At 38.9% G+C, this 22897-nt stretch overlaps 1 long non-coding RNA gene across 1 annotated transcript; it reads left to right on the top strand.

Moving 5' to 3' along the window:
* Positions 1-5335: 5335 nt before the first annotated feature.
* LOC107197787 (uncharacterized) lies at positions 5336-15173 on the top strand. Its single transcript, XR_002651985.2, has 3 exons — positions 5336-5382; positions 5606-5652; positions 15027-15173. It is a non-coding gene; the product is annotated as an uncharacterized LOC107197787 (long non-coding RNA).
* Positions 15174-22897: the final 7724 nt, after the last annotated feature.

The raw sequence follows: 22897 nt of genomic DNA, 5'->3' as shown, positions 1-22897 counted from the left end.
ATACTGATTTTCATGCCTTGCCTCCAAATTCCTAATGTGGGAGATTAGTTTGGGCTTATAACAACGGCATACCTTTAATTCTATTTCAAATAGCTAGGTTATATATTTCAGGAGCATTTTCCCAAGCAGTAAAAATCCTTTTCCCACTCTACACATACAGTAACTGCTGAGAACAACTTCTTAAATGTTCTGTTTTATTATATTAGGCCTTCATCCAGCTATGTTAAAGGAAATGGGATTGTGTTTGTTGGAACATAAACATTATGAAACTGACCACTAACCACTAGAGATGGGCTGTCAGTTGCCTACATGGTAAATCCACCATAAAATTGCCAGTAAGGTGTTTAAATCTTCAGGAATGCTGCTGCCTCTGAAACTTCCATACCACACTAATACTAATAGTGAGTGATGCTATAGCTGTCTCTTCCATTTCACACACAGGGTATAGTCTGTAACGGTATGTCTGAGCATTATATGGATTTGCGCATCATTCCTTCACATACAACACTGTGAATTAGGGTATTACTTCTAAAAAATTATCCAAACCATCTACGTATCCAAATAATTGACTGGATCTCTCAGTCAGGAAAGACATTTTAAAGCTTTGGGACTCCAGTGGACCACAGTGAGAACTATTATTATTCACAAATAGAGAAAACGTGGAACACTGGTGAACCTTTAAAGGAGTGGCCGTCCAACCAGAATTATTTTAAAAGGGCATGGACAACTCATCCAGGAGGTCACAAAAAGAACTCAGAACAACATTTAAAGAACTGCAGGTCTTACTTGCCTCAGTTAAAGTTAAAAATGGTCTCCATGGTAGAGTTCCAAGGTTAAATTAAAAAAGTTAGAAGTTGGGATGGAACAGAAATATGGATTCTCTAGGACTCCTCTCTAGGCACTAGATTACATTAGCTATAGAGGTGCACTGTGAGAGTATACTACACTGTAAATTCTCCCGCATGTTTTAGGCTTTATGGTGGCGTTAAAAAAAAATGGCTGCATTTCAAAACTATATGTAATGTTCAACACGTCGTGAATGGAGTCGGTAGATTTGGACTGAGCCAAAGACAACATGAGCATGAATTCCCCAAAGTTTTTTAGTCCAGTCATTTCCAGTTCTCTGAGCCACTCTGCCTCTCTATTTTTTTCCCTCCACCTTCCTTTCTTTCTTTCCTCCCTCCCTCTTGTTTTTCTTCACCACTTCTCTGACTTTTCTCTCCCTGACCTTCTGTCCATCCTGCTCGGCGATTTCCCGCTCTCTCTCTCATCTTTTCTTTCGCGCCCGCTCTCGCTCTTTTTGCGCCGTGTGAGGGAACGAATCAATAGTCGCACTCTAATGAACAGGATTCCAATAAAAGCGCCTTTACATGGCTGCTGAATGGAAGTCTGGGATTACAGCCATCCGCTGGGCCCCAGACTCACACAACCTGTTCTCAGGCCCGGAACAACACACATGCGCACACACCACCACAGTGCCCTGGTTCGGTGGTCTATTCAGAGGGGCACATGGATAATGCGGGGCAGGCAGCATGGGCGATTGTGGAGCTGAATTCAGTGGTTCCAGCCCCACAGAACGTAGAGAAAAAGAAATGCCACCCAGGCTTACGGTACAGTATGTTTCGGTTAGCAGCAGATGCTAGCCGTTATTGGGCCCCTTAAAACGTCAGGTGGTGATCAATGGCGGGATTGAAATGAATGCACGACAGTCAGATAAGATTAATTCTAGCCGGGCCTTGGGTTCAGTGCGAGCCGAGGAAGCGAGCTCCTGTGTGCCAGAAAGGCCCACAATGCACATGGTGAATGCCTCAGCCTGCTAACTCATTTTCATGTTACAACTCCAGCTCCAATAGAAAAAAAGAAAAAGAAGAAAAAAACAGGCCATCATTCAGACTTAAGCCGCCTTGCCAAATACAAAGCCTAATCTTCAGCTAATTTACACTGTCAATAGGAATTCTCCACTGAGAAGCCTTTGTAGTCTAGGACTAGCTTTAATCTGCATCCGGAAAACCGGCCTTCAGTTGCCCGGCCCTTGTAGTCATTGTGAGGTCGTGATGGATTAGTGGGAATGTAAGCGGTGGAATTGTTTGAAATTCCATTTTTTTTCACCTCTTTAGACGTAGCCGCCCAAAGACCTGTACCGTTACTGTGCCTTGAGCTCAGCTGTGCTGCAAAACATTTCCCTTTACTGAAAATAACCCTCCGTATCTAGCAATAACACCGAGCGCAATCTCAGGGTAGCGCTGGAGCAGCGGCGTGTTTGGGTGCAAGTCCACGGTCAAAGGGATCTCACCAGTCCCAGGGTGTTTGTGATAAAGCCATTAGTGCGCCTGCCAGTTACGGCTCATCTGTGGCCAAAGCAAACACAGGACCCCTGAGCGCCCGGGCTCATGCTAGCGACTCGGCACTCGAGCGGAGTTTTCCTCATCTCGCTGCCTTCCCTTGTTCCTTTGCCTATTCGCTCTCTCACTCACTTTTTCTCCCTCTCCAGCTCTTTACCAAACTATTTTGGAGCTGTTTTTTTATATACAGTGGCTTTCAAAAAAAAAAAAGGATTCATACCCCTTGAAACATTTTTTCTCCTTGCAACCACACATTTGTAAAATGTATTTTATTGAGACTTGAATTGATAGACCACCACTAATGATGCTGCCACCACCATGTTTCACAGTGGGTATGATGTGTTGAGAGTGATGAGCAGTGATACTTTTTTCGCAGCATACATTGCTTTGCATTTAGGCCAAAAAGTTCAACTTGGTCTAATTCGACCACTGCATTTTCTTCCACATATTTGCTATGTTTTCTCTGTTCCCTATATGGCTTGTGGTAAGCTGCAAACAACATTTCTTATGTCTTTCTTTCAACAGCGTTTTTTCTTGCCCAGATTCGTGGAGTGCGTGACTTATATTTGTCCTCTGGACAGATTCTCCCACCTGAGCTGTGGATTTCTGCAGCTCCTCCAGAGTGACCATGGGCCTCTTGGCTGCTTTTCTGACAAGTGCCCTCCTTGCTCAATCTGTGAGTTTGTGTGGACTGCCATCTCTTGGTATGTTTGCAATTGTAGAATAATTTTTCCATTTTGAATGGTGGATTAAACAGTGCTCATTTAAATGCTCAAAGCTTGGGATTAGGGGTATGCCATATCGTATCGTACGTGATCATATCGTCAAAAGATTTGAATATCGTGAACGATATTATACCCTGAAATATCGTGCCGTATTACCCACCCCTAATTACCTAATTAAGCAAAAGAAAAAAAAAAATCACATTGTTCTTATTACCTATTATATATGTACTAGAGACAGATTATATCTGTCCAGTATCATTTATTTTACTCTAATCCTGGATATATGTAGATATTTGGAGTGCATTATCAGTATCCTGACATTCTGGATCATTCTAGACTTCTGTTATAAATCTGAAAAAAATATATTTTTAAATATCTCAGTTAGCCACATTATATTGCATGCAATAATAAAATTCTAAATAATTTAAATAATAATTGTCCTATCGCCAAAAGTATCGTTATCGTGGAAATACCATGAAATATCATGATATTATTTTAGAGCCATATCGCCCACCCCTACTTGGGATATATATTTTTAGAATCTAACCTGCTTTAAACATCTCCACAACTTTATCTCTGGACTGTCTGCTGAGTTCCTCGGTCTTTATGATGCCGATTGTTCACTAGTGTTTCCTAAAAAACACTAAGGCCTTTTTATTGAGACTAAATTATACACAGCTGGACTCTATTAATGAATTAAGTGAAGTTAGGGAGTATGAACACTTTTGAAAGTCACTGTATATTTGTAGAACCAGGAGAGATTCACTGGTAATGGATTTAACTTGTAGATGCAGACCAGAAGCTTCAGGTAATGTTCACACCAACCATTAGAATAATAAAAAGTGATCTCTGTGATATGAGGCAGTTCATCGTTGTTGGTGCGTGACAGACTGGTTTCAGTATTTCTAGAAATGCTGATCTCCTGGAATTTCCAGCTAATCAGACTCTATAGTTTACTCAGATCGGTGTAACATAGAAAAACATCCAGTTAGCTGCAGTTCTGCAGATGGAAACGTCTTTGCGTGTACTCTGTTAAAAAATGGTCAGCAGAAAAGAAAAGCCAGACAGGTTCAAGCAAACAGAAAGGCTACTGTATCTCAAACAACTACTCTGTACTATTGTATTAAACAGTATATCATCTCAGAAAAGCATCTAATGTGTTACGCCTTATGGCAGATGAGTGCAGAAGAACACATCTGTTCCTTTTCTATCAGCCAAGAACAGAAGGCTGAGGCTGCAGTCCCTAGTGAAAAAAAAGTAGATTAAAATATACTAAGGATTATTATGCTATAGTGCACTAAAGTGTTCTTGTAGCCACATTATTAATCAGTATATTTAAAGAGTGCTAAAATAGAACAACTTTTTAAAATTATTTTTTATTATACTTTATTGTATAAAAATAGTACAAAAGTCTTACTTAAATTTTACTGTTGCTAAGTGTACTAAAATTGAACTATTTTAAATATACTTAAGTAACATTTAAACATACTACTTCATGTATGTTACCCCATATTTTAAATACGCTTTTTGTAAAATTATAATACATTTAATGAGTATTACAATAGTATCACTATTATATACCAGGTATATTAGACATGTATTAAGAATTGATGTTAAATATGTGTGATATATTTACATTAGAGAACAAATATGCGTCTTGTTCCTGTCTTTTGTAAGTAGCACACTTCTAGTATACTTAGTTGGGTATAAAAATATATTTTAATATACTGTACTACAATTTTTAGTGTGTAACAAATGTTTTATTTGACATTTAAATCTGCTATTTAACACTGTATCCTATAATTTCCTTTTCTATAGCAATGATTACAGAGCACTAAAAAAAAACATTTTAACTGTTATATTAATGTAAAAGCTAAATATATTTTTTTTAACATTTTACCAATGTAGTAATTTAATTTACTCTCTAAAAAGTTACATGATTCATTGTACTTTAAGTGAACTACTGTAACAGCTGTTTTTAACACACTTTGCTAAAAATGTAAAAAAGTATATTTGTAAATAACTGTTGTGTAAGTATATTGAATTACATTAAACTAAAAGTGTACTTTATAGTACTTTATTTATTTAAAACACACTATATTGTACTTTCTTTTTAAAGAACACATAAGGAATCATGTAGTAACTTAAAACTGTTAAACAAACCAAAATACTCTGTGAAGTATTTATGGTGCTCTTACCTGGGGTGCTGTTGCTTTTGGTTGATGAACTTATCCTGTGCAACAGAGGTAACCCTTGCTTTTTTCTTTCCTTGGGTGGTCCTGATGAGAACCAGTTTCATCATTGTGTTTTCAATGGTAATTCGGACTGCACTTAAGGATAGTTTAAATGTTTATAGATCTTTGGGATATTTTCTTTACTTAGTTGAGTAGTTCTTGCTATAATATAGATTGGAACATTACTCAAGTATGGCTATTCACTGTATACCAACTTTACCTCTGTACAACTTTACTACTGATGCTCTCAAACACATTAAAAGGGCAAGAAATTCAAGAAATTAACTCTAAATGCTCTTCTAAGGAACACAATTCTAATTCCTGTGGGATCTGGATTTGGCACCAATGAAGGTAAGTCATTTTATTCAGCATGTCCCCAGATTCCTTTCATTGGTCAACTCAAAGTTCCTCTTGAAACTGTGTCTATAAAAAAAAATTCTATTAAAAATAATTAATTCTGAAATTGTTATTGTAAGTCTTACGAGATTTCAGACTGAATCGATTCAAATTGTGATTCTTGTTGGTAATCCCTAAAATTACAGGTTGAACTAATCCATCCAGAATAGAGCTTTGCTCAGTTTCTCACTTGCTGGGAAAACATCGCAAACTCAGATATCAGGCCTTGGTCACACAGTGTTGTTTCAAGAGAACATTGGGCTGCTGCCACACATGCACACACACACACACACACACACACCAGACCCAAGGGATCACTCATGCAAGGCCAGGGGGCTCTGCAGTGCACATCTGCTGTGCTGGGCAACAGCAAGTAGAAAGAGGCAGAGGGTGGGAGGCATTTACAGGAGACTTTGGGAGGCCGGCAGATGCCTGCTAATGCTGTTCTGGCTGCCATGGAGATAGTCTTACAGTGTTTACTGCCCCAGCCTCCACACACACACACACACACACACACACACACACACACACACACACACACACACACACAGGGGCACTGTATGGGGTAAAACATTTTGAAGATTTTAAGTAGCTGCAACTAACAGGTGATTTTTTTTTTATATGAAACTATGACCTGTCATGAATAATGGAATATTGCATTTTATTCTTAAAATCTAACTTTTTCCTTCAATTTCATTCAGTGTAATCCCCTAATCCCCATGGCCCTACCAAGACCAGCCCTTTTCCCCATTCCAGTACCATCCCAGTCTCCCTCATCCCCATAACCCTTCTAATGAACCAGCTCGGTCTCTCAGTCTCCATACCTGAACCAATGAACCATCCCTGTCTCCAGATTCCCATACCCCTACCAATGATCCAGCTCTGTCTCCCCAGACTCCCACTAATGAGCCAACTACCAACTAACCAGCCCAGTCTCCATATTCTCATACCCCTATCCATGCACCAGCTCTGTTTCCCAGTACCCACACTCCTAACAATGAACCACCCAGAATCCCTCATCACCATACCCCTAACGATGAACCACCCAGTCTCCCTCATCCACATCACCTATTAATAAATTTACCATTTCTACCCATTTCCATACCTATTCCAACGAACCAGCCCTATCTCCTCGTCACTATACCCCTACCAAAGACCCAGCCCTGTCTCCCCAGACTCCCACTAACAAGGCAACTAACAACAAACCAGCCAAATATACACATTTCTATACCCCTACCAATGAATACAAGAAACCAATCAGGTTTCCCGGTATCCCTACTTATAAACCAACCAGCACTGTCTCCAGATTCCCATACCCCTACCAATGAACTAGCCCTGTCTCCAGATTTCCATACCCCTAACAATGAACAACCCCTGTCTCCAGATTTCCATACCCCTAACAATGAACAACCCCTGTCTCCAGATTCCCATACCCCTACCAATGAACTAGCCCTGTCTCCAGATTCCCATACCCCTAACAATGAACTAGCCCTGTCTCCAGATTCCTATACCCCTACCAATGAACTAGCCCTGTCTCCAAATTCCCATACCCCTACCAATGATCCAGCTCTGTCTCACAATCCCCATAACCCTACCAATGAACTAGCCCTGTCTCCAGATTCCCATACCCCTAACAATGAACTAGCCCTGTCTCCAGATTCCTATACCCCTACCAATGAACTAGCCCTGTCTCCAAATTCCCATACCCCTACCAATGATCCAGCTCTGTCTCACAATCCCCATAACCCTACCAATGAACTAGCCCTATCTCCAAATCCCCATACTCCTACCAATGAACCAGCCCAGTCTTCTAATCTTCATACCCCTACTAATGAACCAGCTCTGTCTCCCAATACCTACACTCCTACCAAGGAACCAATCCAGTCTTCTTATGCTTATGTCACCGGGGAAAGGACGCACACCAAATGACAAAAGAATTTTTTTTCTGGGTATTTTATTCTGATTAAATTGTATTTAAAATAACAAAAATAAAAATGAATACACTGTAAAACCCTAGCTTAGAACACAGTACAGTATTTGGTAGTGGCACTAATTACAGAAAATAGATAAATAACATTAATACCACATTAATACCATTAACAGAGCTCTTTTAATATTTGTTTTTAAGCTCACCTCGATTTACTCAGCTTTACTCAACAAGATTTGAGCATTTCATCAAGAGAACTTGGACAAACAGCTTCTGTAACCCAGAAAAATACAAGGCTTGAACACGAGGAGCATACTACCCCACAGAAACAATGCCATCTGCCCGCATCTGGTTGTGATTCATTCAAAATACATGTTTAGAAAGGCAAAATAGGCATCTACTACTGTTATAGGCCAACTAAACCTTATATTGTTCAGTATTTCCTGATTTTTACCTCTTATTTCATTAGGATGGCTCTGGATGAATCATAAAATGGAGCACCACCATTCACTGCAGCTTGAGCCTCCTTCTCTACCATGCTCTTAGCTCCTCCCTTTCCTCTCTCAGGGTGACAACACTTCTGATTGTGTTTCTTCAAGTTACAGACACACATTTTAAAGGTGTATACTCAATTCACCACCTGGCTACACTTATACCCCTACAAATGAGCTTAAGTTATGTATTGAAGATTCTCATATCGAACATCTGTGTAGCTTTGAGATATGACTTATTCTGTATGAGGAATGTTATGTGCATGTCTGCACAGGGTAATATTATAATCAGGCTTGGTGAGGTCTGTGGTAGTGGGGTGGTTGGGCTCAGTGTGATATCGTTTCATAGAACCTAAACACCCTAGTGGTGCCCCTGTGCATGCACACACACAATCCCTTTCTTATCTAATGTAAATGACCAGATCTCCTGAAAGAAGAGGGGTGTTTCTGTTTCTTTTTTTTCCTCTTCCGTCTGTGTGTGTGTGTGTAGACGTGAGATGTTAGTGTGTGTGTGTGTGTGTGTGAGGGAGTGAGAGGGAGAGAGAGGAAGAGAGAGAACTGTGGGGAGTCAAGTTTATAGCGTTAGTCTCTTGAAGAGTGATTTTGACTTTTACAGGCTGTGTCTGGTGAAGCATGATGATGATGACCACTAGAAGCTCAAAGGGGGCCCTTTACTGGTGTATCTTCCATTGAAAATCTCTTAGCTTTTTGTCAGCTCTCAGCCAACCACATGGCCCTTGGTTGGTCTTTTGTTTTTAAATAAAACCTTTACTGTGCCGTATAAAAACACATTGAAAATCGATGTTTCCAGCACTGACTTTAAGTGATAAATAAGTTCTATGTAATGGCAAAAATAGAATAATTATGTTTTGGTTAAAAATAATTTGATGTCTCCATTAATAGTGCTACTTCACCATAGTTTTTACTGGCGAGTCCAGCTATATCTCCATATGCTTGTATGTACATACAGTCATATGAAAAAGTTTGGGCACCCCTGCTAATCTTAATCATTTTTAGTTCTAAATATTTGGTTGTTTTTCAACAGCCATTTCAGTTTGATATATCTAATAACTGATGGACACAGTAATATTTCAGGATTGAAATGAGGTTTATTGTACTAACAGAAAATGTGCAATATGCATTTAACCAAAATTTGACCGGTGCAAAAGTATGGGCACCCTTACCACAAACAGAGTCGCCTGAGGTATGCAAAAGCCTGCGGTATGCAAAAGCATACCTCAGGCGACTCTGTTTGTGGCGTGCTTGCAGAAATGGCTTCTTTTGCATCAGTCTCCCATACAGCTTCTCCTTGTGCAAAGTGCGCTGTATTGTTGACCGATGCACAGTGACACCATCTGCAGCAAGATGATGCTGCAGCTCTTTGGAGGTGGTCTGTGGATTGTCCTTGACTGTTCTCACCATTCTTCTTCTCTGCCTTTCTGATATTTTTCTTGGCCTGCCACTTCTGGGCTTAACAAGAACTGTCCCTGTGGTCTTCCATTTCCTGCCCATACTTTTGCACCGGTCAAATTTTGGTTTAATGCATATTGCACATTTTCTGTTAGTACAATAAACCTCATTTCAATCCTGAAATATTACTGTGTCCATCAGTTATTGGATATATCAAACTGAAATGGCTGTTGCAAACACCCAAATATTTACAACTAAAAATGATTAAGATTAATAGGGGTGCCCAAACTTTTTCATATGATTGTATGTTGCATGAGACTACTTAATATTTTCCAGTGTTTTCACGATATTTTACGTATTATTATGGTCCAGGTGTTATAACAGAAAAAATGCCTCAATTCATGAGTAGTGCCATGTTTTGTAAAAAAAAAAAAACACCTTTCCAACTGTTAAAAACATGGGATAATCATGTCTTGAGCTTGTGTTGCAGCCAGTGGAACAGCGAACATGTCACTGGTAGGAAGAAGAATGAATTTTCTTAATTACAGCAAATTCTGAAAAGAACATCTAACATATTCTGTATAGTTGCTTCTAAAGCAGACTCAAAATCATACCTGATGATCCATAATTGACTACCTCAATTTGAAGTTTTTGCCCTGAATTAAACATCATCAAAAATATGTGGCTAGACCTTAAGAAGGGCGGAACTAGCAGAATTAGAAGCAATTTGTTGAAACAATGAGTATAGAATGCCCCAAACAAGAAATGAAGACATTTAGCTGCTACAAAAACCATTTACAATAGTATCGTGGTATTACATTACTAAGTACTGACTATGCAGAACATCCAAAATTTAGCTTTAGCCCTTTTACTTCTTGTTCATTGTAATACAAATTTGAAAAAAAAGGATGTAAACTTTATGTCTTTTAAAATTCAGGTTATTTTCAGGTCTTCAGGTTATCCTTCTTCTTTTTCTCAGCCCAGTTTCTTTACTTCAGCTATTTGGCTCCTGGAATTGTTCATTGCCATCATTTACCCACTGTCACTATCACATTACATCTAGAACCCTGTGTGTTATCAGCTTTCGTCTGTGAGATGTGAAAGTTCAGTAGGTTGTGAGAACAAAGGGAAGGCGAGGAGAACAGCTAGGATTTTCCGCTGTGTTTGCATAGTATGAATCAGAGATAGCACTCTGGGGGATGATCGCTGAGTTATAAAGTCTCATTTTCATAGAGATTCTGTGAAGGAAAGTACACACACACACACACACACAAACACACACACACACAAGCACATTCTACATTGGGAGTTTATTAGCTCAGATTCAAGTAAAGATCGCCTGATTGAATTGAATCAATGGGCGTTTAGAGTAAAGGGCATTTCAGTGCACTCCTACACTAATACTGTTATGATTCTACATGAGAAGATTCTGTAAAGTGTGTGAGCAGGAATGCAGCAAACTTACGTTTGTGTGTGTGTTTAATGCAAATCATACAACTGTGTGTTTAGGTAGTATGTCATTGCTGACATGCCAAAAAAAAACTTTGACATAAGAGTGGCTAGGATTGTCCGTGCCCCACATTATATATACAGGGGTTGGACAATGAAACTGAAACCCCTGTCAGTTTAGTGTGGGAGGTTTCATGGCTAAATTGGATCAGCCTGGTGGCCAATCTTCATTAATTGCACATTGCACCAGTAAGAGCAGAGTGTGAAGGTTTAATTAGCAGGGTAAGAGTACAGTTTTGATCAAAATATTGCAATGCACACAACATTATGGGAGACATACCAGAGTTCAAAAGAGGACAAATTGTTGGTGCACGTCTTGCTGGCGCATCTGTGACCAAGACAGCAAGTCTTTGTGATGTATGAAGAGCCACGGTATCCAGGGTAATGTCAGCATACCACCAAGAAAAATGAACCACATCCAACAGGATTAACTGTGGACGCTGTAAGAGGAAGCTGTCTGAAAGGGATGTTCTGGTGCTAACCCGGATTGTATCCAAAAAACATAAAACCACGGCTGCCCAAATCACGGCAGAATTCAATGTGCACCTCAACTCTCCTGTTTCCACCAGAACTGTACGTCACCACAATAAATAAAAAAAACAGGTGTTTCATTTTTATTGTCCAAGCCCTGTACAGTATATGCCACAGATCAGTGTCCTCAAAGCCTACTGAACCATGATCCACTTCATCTGCAGTGTAAAAGCACTTTTCTAGATGATTCAAACTTTCTTTTAGACCAAATACAGGAAGTTGAGGCCATCTTTAAATAAACCAGAGAAAAAAAAATTAGTGTTGTGCCGAAATCCGAGCACAACACTAGGCGAGTCACGCAGCACGAAAAGTGTGTACAAGAAAGGGGAGTCGGATTCTGACAGGCGGCAAGAATTCGTCACAACACCTGGCAAAGGAAGTCTGTATAACTAACATTCTACAAACCAATAAGCATGAAGTATAGTATAGTAGATAGACTCTGCTCACAAAGCTGATGACGACAGAACATGCTGTAGTAAAGACGATTGCCCCACCCAGAAGACCTAAGTAAGCGGTTCTACAGTATGTGTAGTTCTATGAGCTCTATTATATTTCTTTGAGTTTATACAAGACATTTAGACTAGGTTTAGATTCTGTGAGTAAGTATATTTAGTAGGGATGCACGATATTGTAAAAATGTTACATTGCAAATGCTCTTTTTTCGATGATATATATCAACATCCAATAGAACAGTTCTCAGCCCTTTAATCAGGCATTTAATAGGCTTTTAAAAAGGTAAATTAGAGCGTTTTTTTCTGAGATTAAAAGCGTGAATTCAGCTGTAACTGGCAATATCTGCAACAAAACTGTGCTGGACTGAGGTGCACAGCGTTCGACACGTGCCCACGTTTACAATCACGTGCCCAACCATGTGGATGGAGGCCATGCGGTTACCTCGTGTTTACTCCTGACACCCCCCCGTGCTCCCCCTACTGCTTGTGCTTCTCAGGCAGCAGCAGCCCGTCACTCACACAGACACAGAGACAGTGCTGTGTATCTACTTCTTGTGTCGAAAATCAAAACATTGCAGCATGACGTGTTTGATTTAATTGCCGTAATTGACATTGCATGTCCTGCGATGTGACTATTCGCAATGACGATGCTTAAACAATATACCGTGCAGCTCTAATATTTCTTAATAAGTTTTGTAAAACTTATTGCTGACTATTGAGGAGAGTGATCAATTTCCTTGTGTCATTTAAAAAGTAACTACACAATTTACTACATAGTCAGTTACATAGTAAAGTAAAATTATAATTTTAAATTATTTTTTTTTTAAACTAATGTTACATTGATAGTTTTGGAATATTGGAATCTTGTTATTTATATGGGCAAAACTCTCTTCAACTAATAAAAAATGTTCGAATCTTCATATCTTCAGTTTCAGGGCAAGTTTTGCACTTATATGTAATTGTCTAAGGAAAGCACTTATTACTCAGAAAATGTAAAAAAGGAACGGTATTGTGTGAAGGCTATGTGTGTGTGTGTATGTGTGTGTGTCTCTCTCACTCTTTCGGCATGAAAAGAGGGGGTTCATTGCTCCTATTCCTCCAGCTGTGCCTCTCTTTATTTCTACTTCCGGAGCCCATCAAGCCCCTTCTCCACAGCCTTCAGCCTCCATCCAGTAGCCCACCCCCAGCCCCCTATTTCTAGGCCTCCCTTGCTCTGGTTGGGCCCCAGGCTTCTGCTACATCAAAGCTTCAGTCCAATACCCGGGGGCTTCTCTACAGCTTAGACAAGAGGAAGCTTACTGCACAGCCCCTTTTGTCATGTCACTTTCCCTTTCTCCTCTCCTGAAGGTCCATTTTTCAAGTGCACCTACCTATCTCATTCATTTAGCGCTCGTAAAAGGGAGACTGCTTGAGTTCATAAAGAGCTGCAGTGGCTTGGGTGCATTGTTGCGCAGCAGCCGTAAAAATCGATACCCCTGTGGCTGGAACAATAGAGGCCTCTCCGGCTGTGGAACGGTGGGGAGAACGGTAAAGAGGCTACCGTAAAAAAAAAAAAAAAAAAAAGTGCATGTGTGCATGTGTTTTTTTTTTTGTGAGTATATGAGTATATGAACACACAAAGTGCTGAGTTTGAGAAGTTTGAGAACGTTTTGGAATCCAGTGTTATATTGTACAGATTAAAAAAATCTCTGACAAAAACTACTGTAAACATTATGTGATGTTCCAGTTCAGATTTTGGAATGAGTTGGGGAGTTGGGAACGAGAAAAAGTGGTGATCATCCAAGAACATCCACTTTTTGACCTCACTAACATTCTTCAGTGCTCCAAAATCTTGTAAAAAAACTTTTTTACTGGACAGTAGAGACAGTTACTCCAACAAAAGCAGAATAAATATATTGTAAAATTGAAAAAGTTAAGAAAAGGTTGATAAAACAAATTTTAAGGCAACTTACTGCACTAAATGTGAGTGCAGTAACAACCAATGAAACCAGGAAACAAGAAATAAACTAAGGAAACTAAACCGAAGAGTGACGGATAAGCAAACGAGGCCGAGAAACCAAGACAGACAAAAGAAACACTGGGGTATAAATACACAAGTAGGCAAATGGAAAGGACACGGCCAAAATTCAAATAGTGTGACCAACAGCCAATCAGTTGAAAACCCCTGCAGAATTGTTCAGTAAACCCTCTTCAGATGACTTATTGCACTAAATTTAAGTTTTGAGGCCAAATCAAACTTTTAATTTTTGAAGGAAACCATCAATAGTTGTGCCAGCTAGAAAGTTTTAGTTCACATATTGGCAGGATATGCAGGAGAAGGGAGAGGACACGGGGGTGGACGCAAATGCAGGTAAGATTTATTCAACTAAGAAACAAACAAAGAAAACAACCAGGCAAAACAAGACAAACACCAGGAAACATAAAACAACCAATGAGACCAGGAACTATAAAACTAAACTCACAACAAGAAATAAACTAGGGAAACTAAACAGAAGAGTGACGGATAAGCAAATGAGACCGAGAAACCAAGACAGACAAATTAAGAGCAGAAACACTGGGGTATAAATATGCAAGGAGGGAAATGGAAATAAAAAAACACCTGGGGAACAGGTAATGAGGGGGCGGAGCTACAGATTATAGTCACGTGGGTGAACACAGGTGAGAACACTCAGACAGAGACACAGGGAAAAAAGACAGGAGGGCTGAAATGACAAAGACAGACTAGGAAAGACACAGTACAGGGCCAGAGTGAGACAATGATTAATTTTTTTATATGTATAAAACTTCACCTAACGTTTTTTGTTGGCGTAATTTAAGTTCTATAAAATGTAAATAAGTACATAAACTATATAAAAAAAGTATTGTAAGTTCAGATGACTTTCTAAAAGATCAATTAAAAAAATAATAAGTTGTGTAAATGACATGTGGGCACAAAAATATACTTTTGTTCATTCAAATTAACAACTGGGAATTTATTACTATTACATTTAGTATCTGTCTTATTTTCAGACCCAGCCTCCAACACTGAGGCCAAACAGCCTTTGGAGAATGACTACACACTGATGGTGAGTGAGAGGTGGAAGAACACACCCAATAAAATAGTGTGACCAACATCAGTTCAAAACCCCTGCAGGACTGTTCAGTAGACCCTGTTCAGATGACTCAACTAAGGTTCAACCACAATTTGTCACAAACATAGCTAAAACAGATTATTTAGTTTGAACTTTTAAAAACGAAACTTAATAATGTTAGTTGATGTTTATGGTGCAATTATTATTATTTTTTTTTAATCAATGAATTAATGAGCTGATGTCCAAATACTTTTGTCTTTTTATGTTTCTAGATTTTTTTTTAAGGGCAATTCTTCTTCTCCAGGTCTTCAGCCCTGTTCTGTACTGCATGGTAGTTATATCACTCGTTTGTCCTCTTCAGTCCTTCAACCCAGTGGACGTTTCATAAGCGGCCCTTTAAGATGCATGCTTGAGAGCCCCTGGTTTAGGACATCTATTTTTGACGTCCTCCGTAACTGGCACATCACCCTGGTTTGCTTACAGACCGCTCGATTGCTCAACATGTGGCGAAACGCAACCACACGGCGCTAACCTCTTTTACTACAATGTCTTTTGTACAAACAAATAAAAGCACCATTGCTCAACAAAGAGCGACCAACTGACCTCATTCGCTTCTCATAAGTGCAAATATGGGACCACGCAACTGTGGATTTGTTTGGTTTGCAGGGCAACCTTTTATTAAGGACCACAGATAACAAACAAGGCCAGACATGAAGACAAGAAGAGGAGAGATTGAATCAAATTCAAATCTAATTTATTTATATAGAGCTCTCTTTATAACTTAGGCTGTCATAAAGGAGCTTTACAGATACATGTTTCCAGAAATCTGGCAACCCTTTAACAGTCCATTTTCATGTCTTGCACCCATACAATTAAAATAGCGTCAGAGTTTAATAAATAATGTAAAGTGAAGTGTGTTGAGGTAAATTTCTGCCATTTTGCTACTTTGGCGGTGGAAAACACAGGTGCGCCCTGCCCTGTTGCTACTGCTCATGGTGCTCAGCTAATATCCTGTACTGTACTGTAGCTGAGCACCACGGGGCAGTAGCAACAGGACAGGGAAAGTTTTTGCATTTGCTGATAGTTTAATGTCCCAAACTTCACTCTCTCATTGTAAAGCAGCTTGACTGACTAGGAGGGTCCGCAACCAGCACTTCCTGTGTGTTAGACCCTCCTTTTCCATCAGAAATCGCAGTTTGTAAAAGTGTTTCAGTGCTGATAAAAGTGTTTCACGTCTTGTAAATTGTTTTTCATTTTTGTAAAATTTGTAATTTTTCGCAGGGCCACCATACCAAAGACATACCGATCTATGCCCTAATTCAAGCTGCATGATGCACAATTTATCGATGTGCTATCAATCGCTAAAATAGGGCCCAAAAGAGTCAAAATAAAAAGCATAAAACGTAGATTCCCCATTGAGGGTCTATGGCAAGGATATACTCCCTCAGAGCTGAAGAACGAAACCTTGTGGGGGACCCTTTTTCTCTGGTCAAACGACTTATTTCAATTTAGAACAATTACAACTTATAACAATTTATGCAAAGGATAGCTACATAGGGGCTTAATAACACATTCATAAGCATTGATTAATGCATTCAAAAAACAATGCTTTAACATTTATGAATAGCTTATTCACTACTTATAACATGACAGAAGTGGAGCTGTTTTTGTGCATTTGTGTGTTTGCTCGAAATGAAGTTGTAGCCATTAATTTCTTGTCTTTTTTCCCTTATCAACTCATTTCCTTTTAATATTGCCTTTAAAAAAGGTCTGACATGAATCATTCTTGTCTTATAAAGTCTACATGCTAAGGAAATGATGCTTCATAACTGTGTTATAAATGAACATCAAAATTGTTCATGAAACTAAAACATATACTTGTTGTTATAATGGGGACGGAGAGGAGTGTATGCATAGTGGTTTAGATATATTTAAACATATTTAATATACATTTAAATTTGATACTCCACACATACATGTTATTTCAGTACAGCACAGTTTATTTATTTGATAAACTTTGTCTTGTGTCATGTTTTGAGTACTGACATTAGGTACTATTAGGCATAGCTTTATAAATGCATTATTCAATGCTTATAAATGCTTATAAAAGCCCAATTCAAATAAAGTATTATCTATAAAAGTCACTATGAAGAGAAAGAGATAGAGACAGAGAGTGTGAAAACCAGTGTGTTCTGTGTAGGAAACTGTGTTGGTGGTTCTACCACACGCTCTCACCCACAGTCAAACTTCTGTTCACTTCCACCAAGTACAGGAACTTTAACCTGGTTGAGTTCCAATATATGAGATATTTAATTGTTATAAAATCAGTAATCATGCTTCTTATAAGAAGCTAAGCTGTTTAATAACATTGCATGCCCACAAGAAACCAGGTCAGGGTTCATAAACTCTATTTTTTGTTTCCTTTAAGATCCCTAAAGAAACAACAGTAATTTACTCTGTACTACAAATGTTGACGGTCTACCACATGCACATAGAGTTTACACTCACGCTCACTTCCATCAAGATGTTGTTACTGATAAAAGTAAAGCACTCATGTGCCAAAAGTCATGGAACCACATTATGTAAAGTGATCCTGATGTGTTACCCCGGGATACAGCTTGAAACCACCCACAGCTCTACAAGTTGTGAAGCATTATCTTGTGAGTGAGGTGGTCACAAAGGCGAGGCTTGGAATATGAATTATCAGAGTTTGAGTGATGCTTAATAGTAAGTGATAGATGGATGGAACCTTCCATTTCCAAAGTTCACAAGGAACAATTCCTCCATTTCACCAGTAAAACAAGTAGAACATGAACAGACCCGCAGGTATGGTGAAGAATTGGTGCCAAATTAAAAGCAATTCCCACAAGTGGAAGTAAAACCATTTTTCATCCCTCTATCCAACCATCTAGCCTTTACATCTGAAATGTAAAATGCTAATTCAAAAGGCAGAAGGTTGAGGACATTATGTTGATTCAACGTTAAAATGTCAACGTTGGCACAACCGTCTAATATTAAACCTCGAAAAACAACAGACATGACTTCAACCATACTTCAACAATATTTCAGCTATATTTAAACATTGAAGGTCAGTTATGTGCCAGCTGGCATGTATGAGGTATCCCTTCTTGCTGGATACACTGTGCTTATATCATTCTAACCACATATTATTGTGATATTACTTACTTACAATTACACTTATATAGCGCTTATATAACTCAAGGCACTCAAGAAACCAATCTACACACACTCAACACACACCGGTGAGAAGTGGCAGCCAATAGCACACAGTGTACTCTCAACCAGAACAATCGTCCACCTGGAGGACTGCATTGGGCACTGAGGAGCTGACCCAGCACAGAGCGCCAATCCATATCTGGGCATACAATCACACACACACATTTTAACACATTTTGAATATCAACACAGGTTGGACATGGAAACTCCATCTATTGGACCTGCAGAATGAGGCTGAAGAAAAATGTAAAATATGATTACATTTTTTGCATACTGCTACGTGTTGTTTAGATCAGCAGCCTATTGTAGCACACCACTTTCAGATTTAATGGTCTAAGAAGAGGTTGATCTCTAATTGAATAAAAAAAATGTATCTTCATGTATCTTCACTGCTGCTATGTAATAAAAGGTAACTATAAAACCCCTCCTCAAAGCCTCATCCTTTTGGAAGTGCAAAAGTTACAATGTCAAGAGAAACATGATCCCAATCACTTTGAGAATTGAAAGCTTTTGCTGAATATGCAGAACCAGTCAAAAGATCTTCAGATCTGTAGTTTGAATTCTGAGTATGTGGTTTTGGTTGTTTACACTGGGAAATATGACTTTAAGAATTTCAGTCAAAAGAAGCGTCTCTAGAGTTTTGAGAACTTCAGAGGGTGTTATCAGGCTAGATTTCACGTGTGATCCACATTTTTACTTTTCTTTTCTTTTCTTTTCTTTTTTTTTATTCGCAGCAACACTGAACTAGGAAACTGTCACAGTCTTGAATGGTGAAGCACCTTAACCTCTTTAAAGCCAAGTTCTGAGCAGCGGCGCCAATAACCGCAGGTTGCAGATGTTCAGACAAACACTTGCAGGCTTGGCTAGCCACAAGCCGACTAGAGCAGCAGCGACGGGAGATAGCGATAGCATCAGTACACCTTGCTCCGACGCTTCATTTGCCCTTTTTGTAAACACCCCTCGCTGCTTTACGGGAAACTCTTTGGTGGAGGCTTGCTGCCTGTCTTTGTTTTGAGCTTCTTTCCATGTTATGTGTGTGAGAGAAAAGAGAGAGAGAGAAGAGAGAGAGAGAGAGAGAGAGAGAGAGAGAGAGAGAGAGTGAGAGAGAGGAAGAAAGAACATTTTTGTGGATAGAACTATTTTGAGTGGTTTATATCCTGACTGAATGTAAATGTAAGTGATGCATTCACATGTTTCTAACCTGTTTACAATACAAATACATTAGTATTCCAACTTTTTAAGCCCAATGTTATGGACTCCAATCAGGTCAAAAGTTTGTGGACACACTATTAGTGTATATATTTGACTATTAATATATTTTTGGTTTTCAACATTTAACCAAACATTGGTTCAGCGAAATGTATTTGTATGTGTTTTTGGACTCCAATACTTAACCAAAGACAAGACACATATCTATTAGCCTTACATATTAGCATTCCACCATTTAGCCAACAGTTGTTCAACCAAATCTATTAGCATTCCACAATTTACCCAAATGTTTCAAGACTCCAATAATTTTCCAAAAGATTTGCATACAGCTCTATCAGCAAAACGTACTATAATTCCACCATTTAGCCAAATGTTTTTAAACTCAAATATTTAGCCAAATGTTCTATCAAACAACAATTCTATCAAACAAATATTTCTGTATTTCACCACTTAGCCAAATTCTCTTAGACTCGGTTCTAGCTTGGCTCGCCAAATGTATTAGCAGTCCACCAACATATGTATGTATGGACATAGCTTTATCAGCCAAACATATGTGCATGTGTTTTTGGACTTCCACATTTAACCAAAGGTTTTTAGGCACAGATATATTAGCCAAAAGCAGTATTAGCATTCCAACATTTAGCCAAATGTTTTTAGACTCCAACAATTAGCTAAAGGATTCTGGACACAGCTCTTTCGCAAAACCTACTAGCAATTCACCATTTAGCCAAATGTTTTTGGACTCAAACATTTAGCTAACTGTTTTTGAAACATTTCACCATTTAGCCGAATGTTATTAGACTCCAATTCAGCCAATAGTTTTTGGACACAGCTTTATTAGCCAAACCTATTTTGGATTCCAACATTTAGCCAAAGACTTCTGGATGCAGCTCGGTTAACCAAACATGTTTGCATTCCACCATATAGCAACACCTTAGCAACCACATAGCAAACCAACAGATTTATCGCAGCAACTGTGCGATAAATCCCAAACGTGCACTTTCTAGTTGAACCTGTGATTCCATAAAGAAGAGCCCTGTACATGTGTAGCTGATGCAGGCATGGCTACTCTCTTTATATATGCCACAGCATCTTAATTTAATTAGGCAAATCCAAAACCTCAATTTTTTTGTTTGTTTTTTAAGCCAATCAGAGGTGGACTTGTTTGTGTGTTTTGGATCATTGTCCTGCTGCAGAACCCAAGTACACCTGAGCTTGAGGTCATGAACAGATGTTCGGACATTCTCTTTCAGGATTGACTGGTAAACAGCAGAATTGCTGGTTCCATCTATTACAGCAAGTTATCTAGGCCTTGAAACACAAAGCATCCCCAGATCTTCACGCTACCACCACCATGTTTTACATTCGGTATGATGTTCTTCTCTGAAATTATGTATTTTTTTTGGCAAATGTGAGATGGGCCTTTGTGTTCTTTCTGGTATGCAGTGCTTTTTTGCCTTTAGACCAATCTCTTTCTTGTTATTAAACCATTTACCATTAAATGATTGGCCTTATTTGAGACAAGTGAGGCTTTAAATGTTGTTCTGGATCCTAGCTTACTTTGTGACCTCCTGGATGAGTTGTCCATGCCCTTTGGGATAATTTCGGTCGGCCAGCCACTCCTGGGAAGGTTCACCTGAGTTCCATTTTTTCTCCATTTCTGAATAATAGCTCTCACTGTGTTCTGCTGGAGTCCCAAAGCCTTAGAAATGACTTTGTAACATTTTTCCTGACTGATGGATGATCAATGACTTTGTTTTCTCATCTGTGTTTGAATTTCTTTAGATCTGGGCATAATGTGTTGCTTTTTGGGATCGTTTAGCTGCTTCATGTTGTCAGACAGGTTCTATTTAAGTGATTTTTTTAATTCTACAGGTCTGGTAGTAATCAGGCCTGATTGTGGTTAGTAGTGAAATTGAACTCAGCTTTCCAAAAAGTGTGATTGATCACACTTTTTCACATTTGCTAGAGTGTTTTGAACATTTTTTTCTGTTAATAAGTGAAATCATCATTTCAAAATTGCTGTTTATATTTACTCAGGTCTAATGTTTAGGTTTGTTTGATATTTGGAAAAATGTAAGAATGACAAAAATGCAAAAACATAAGAAATCTGTAAGGCAGTAAATATTTTTTTCATGCCACTACAATATATATATATATATATATATATATATATATATATATATATATATATATATATATATATATACATAAACACACAACATACAGGCGCCATACAGACATATATACAAACTCACATCCTGACAAGGTATACAAACAATGTTTTTGTGTGTGTGCGTGTGTGTGTGTGTGTGTGTGTAAGTGTATAAGGAAGGAGGAAGTCGGTGTGGTGAGATAAAACATGTGTTGTTACACCACTGAGTACATTGTTGGGCTGAGACACCTCAATGTGCGTAAATAAGATGTAGAACACACTTTCCTGATATGCGATGATGCAAATGCAGAATGCCTTACAAGCTGCACACACACACACACACACACACACACACACACACACATATGCACACACAGACCTGACTCAGTATATCAGATGAAGCCTGCATGTGTATGTGTGTGTATAGGGGCCTATGCAGTGAACTCTTTGAAGCAGACTGCTCAGGTTGCCACAGGTTTCCGGTACAATAACAGCTCTCAGCAGTCACCTGTATTTCTGTGGTCTGTGCATCTCTGTAGCCTACCTCTTGCTTTTGTGCTCATATCTATAAGTGCTATCAGAAGCATGCACACACACTCACACACGCATACAAGCAGGTTGATAAGGATTTGGACATCTTCAGTTTTTCTGCACAACTAAACAACAACCTTTTATTTAACATACAGTATTTCCTATATTTTCTCTGACTCAAAAGCAACGTGATAAGTTAACATAATGTCAGGGATTCTGGAAAAGTCAAATAGTGGCAGATGTACAAATAACCAGCCGTGGTTTTATGTTTTTTGGATACAATCTGGGTTAGCACCCGAACATCTCTTTCAGACTGCTTCCTCTTGCATCCACAGTTAATCCTTTTGGATGTGACACTGCACTGACTTTGGGCTTGATATGAACACAGTGGACCAACACCAGCAGATGACATGTCTCTCCAAACCATTACTGACCATTAGTAAATTTTATTTGGAAATGGAGGCACCAGAGTCTGAAAGAAGAGTGGAGAGACACACAGTTCAAGCTGCTTGAGGTCTAGTGTGAAGTTTCCACAATCAGTGATGGTTTGGAGAGACATGTCATCTGCTGGTATTGGTCCACTGTGTGCATATCAAGTACAAAGTCCGAAGTCAGTGCAGTGTTTTACCGGAAAATGGCATTTCTCTGAATGCAATCCATCACTTCCTCCTTGGTGC

The sequence above is a fragment of the Astyanax mexicanus genome, chromosome 7, assembly GCF_023375975.1.
Source record: "Astyanax mexicanus isolate ESR-SI-001 chromosome 7, AstMex3_surface, whole genome shotgun sequence".
Taxonomy (NCBI): Eukaryota; Metazoa; Chordata; class Actinopteri; order Characiformes; family Acestrorhamphidae; genus Astyanax; species Astyanax mexicanus.
Note: the sequence above shows the minus strand (reverse complement) of the source record. Positions and strands in the feature narration are given on the sequence as shown.